The following is a 2500-nucleotide window of genomic DNA, read 5'->3' on the forward strand; positions in this document are numbered from 1 at the left end:
TTTGAGACAAGCATATGACTACTGGCAGGATCAACCAGGGAGCTGCGTCAACTAGAGCTGAGCAGCCGGCCGCCCGGGAGTGTGTCCCGGGGGCCCGCGCGAACACGCAAGCGTCCGCTCAATCATTCTGCAAACAGGAGGAGGCTGAGCTCCCCTGCACAATACACCTCGAAACCCTCTCAGGTCCCGGCGGCGCGCAGCGCCGTCCCAAGTACTTGGTCGGGTTCGAGAGAGGCGCAATCGCCCGGAGTTAGGCGAGTAGACGCTTTCGGTGCGACCACCCGTGCTCCCAACTGAGCTTGCCGCTGCCGACAGAGGCCCGGGAGCGTGCTGTCGTGGCATTGCCGGCGGGAGACAACACGCGCCACCTACGGTGACCGGCAGCTCCAACGCCAGCGCCACAGAAGGACAAAAGCCCCACTTGGGTGCCGAAGCGAACTCTCCCAGCACAGCGCACGCGCCAACACATCCGCACAGCTGCGATACAAACCACCAGCGAGAACCGCTGGGGCGACCGAGCAGCAGACGGCGTCGCGGCGCCGAGCGCCGGGCGGCGGCGCATCCTCAACGCACACAGTCCTCAATCGGACCAGCACACTGAAGATGTCCACCGCGCTTCGCACCGGGCCCGCGAGGACCTACTTTGGCCGCACGGCGCCGCGCGCAGGGTGCGCCGGCGCGCAGCTGCGACGCCTGCCGCGTCCGTCGGCCGGCGCGCCTGCCACTGGCCGCCCCCACCAGCCGGCTGTAGCGCGTGCGCCCACGCACCGCGCGGCCAGCACGCCGGGAGGCGCCCCCTCACCGGCCGGGGACGGTCCCACCCAGCCACCGCCGCGTATCGCTTCACACCCAGATGCCGTTCAGTTTCGTCGGCATGGTGGGTATCGCTGGAACAACCGGTTCGTACCTCAACCTATCGTCGCCATCACCGATTCACCCCTAGCGAGAACAACCGCACCACAACAGGTTACCATTTGTTCATTTGCGTAACTTCACCAGAAAACGCAGGCGTCCATCGCCATTTGCAACTTCAACGATTATTGCATGCCTGTGTCAGGTGTCACGCCACACTACGTCTGCCCACATACACGCAACAAAATGTGCACGCCTAGACAATACGTGGAAGGTGGCCCCCGTACGTATGCGATGTCCATTGCTCGAACGACTGTCAACCGGCCTCTGTAGCATGTCGCAGATATGGAACGCGGTGCACCATGCCATCACGGTGTGTGAGGAGAGACGACTAGGTCCGAATACATCAACAGACAGCTCATGCTGATCGCCATCCACGGCGTCCGTTCCTCCCACACGTCTCTATGGCGTACCACACTGCAATCCAGCTCTCATAGGGAGACGACACGTAGCTGCGTGCACAATATTTGCACTGTATGGTCCGCCGTTTTTGGGCGCAGTCGTTGTACGGTCACACATGTGCCACGATGTATCATTCGGTACATAAGGACGAATGTGCAGTACAGATTGTGGTTTACGCGTACGACATTAGCGGACGGTTGACACAGGCCGCACCACAACGTAGCCTGAGTACGTCGCATGCGAAGGGCATTGAACATGCAAACTTCTCACCAACCAGCTTGCGAAGGCAGGGGGGCAAGGTGGGGACGTGGGGAGGGGCGGCATGTACGTCCTGCTGCCATCCACATTACAGTGTACAGCAGGAGCATGTGGAAAGTCAGCAAGACTTGCAAGGTGTTTAACATGAAGCGATACACAGGGGAGCGGGCAGTGCGAGTAGCGAACTATATTGCGAGGGTTGCGGGTGGGCAACACTACACTAATTGAACGAGTCGTATAACAATTACAGAGCAGGTTTAGGCGACAACATGGGTTACGTTAGGGGACAACGTGGGTTACGTTAGGGGACAACGTGGGTTACTTTAGGGGACAACGTGGGTTAGGTTAAGGCACAACGTGGGTTAGGTTAAGGCACAACGTGGGTTAGGTTAAGGCACAACGTGGGTTAGGTTAAGGCACAACGTGGGTTAGGTTAAGGCACAACGTGGGTTAGGTTAAGGCACAACGTGGGTTAGGTTAAGGCACAACATGGGTTAGGTTAAGGCACAACATGGGTTAGGTTAAGGCACAACATGGGTTAGGTTAAGGCACAACGTGGGTTAGGTTAAGGCACAACGTGGGTTAGGTTAAGGCACAACGTGGGTTAGGTTAAGGCACAACGTGGGTTAGGTTAAGGCACAACATGGGTTAGGTTAAGGCACAACATGGGTTAGGTTAAGGCACAACATGGGTTAGGTTAAGGCACAACATGGGTTAGGTTAAGGCACAACATGGGTTAGGTTAAGGCACAACATGGGTTAGGTTAAGGCACAACATGGGTTAGGTTAAGGCACAACATGGGTTAGGTTAAGGCACAACGTGGGTTAGGTTAAGGCACAACGTGGGTTAGGTTAAGGCACAACGTGGGTTAGGTTAAGGCACAACGTGGGTTAGGTTAAGGCACAACATGGGTTAGGTTAAGGCACAA

The 2500-nt window shown here is 57.4% G+C and overlaps 1 non-coding gene across 1 annotated transcript in view; it reads right to left on the reverse strand.

Annotated features, from left to right (window-relative positions):
• Positions 1-41, reverse strand: part of LOC124773340 — a 1909-nt gene extending 1868 nt beyond the window's left edge. The window contains exon 1 of the ribosomal RNA XR_007014608.1: positions 1-41. This exon is cut by the window's left edge and continues 1868 nt beyond it. This is a non-coding gene — a ribosomal RNA (small subunit ribosomal RNA).
• Between the last annotated feature and the right edge of the window lie 2459 nt (positions 42-2500).

Source organism: Schistocerca piceifrons, unplaced genomic scaffold (assembly GCF_021461385.2).
Source record: "Schistocerca piceifrons isolate TAMUIC-IGC-003096 unplaced genomic scaffold, iqSchPice1.1 HiC_scaffold_951, whole genome shotgun sequence".
NCBI classification, from domain to species: Eukaryota; Metazoa; Arthropoda; class Insecta; order Orthoptera; family Acrididae; genus Schistocerca; species Schistocerca piceifrons.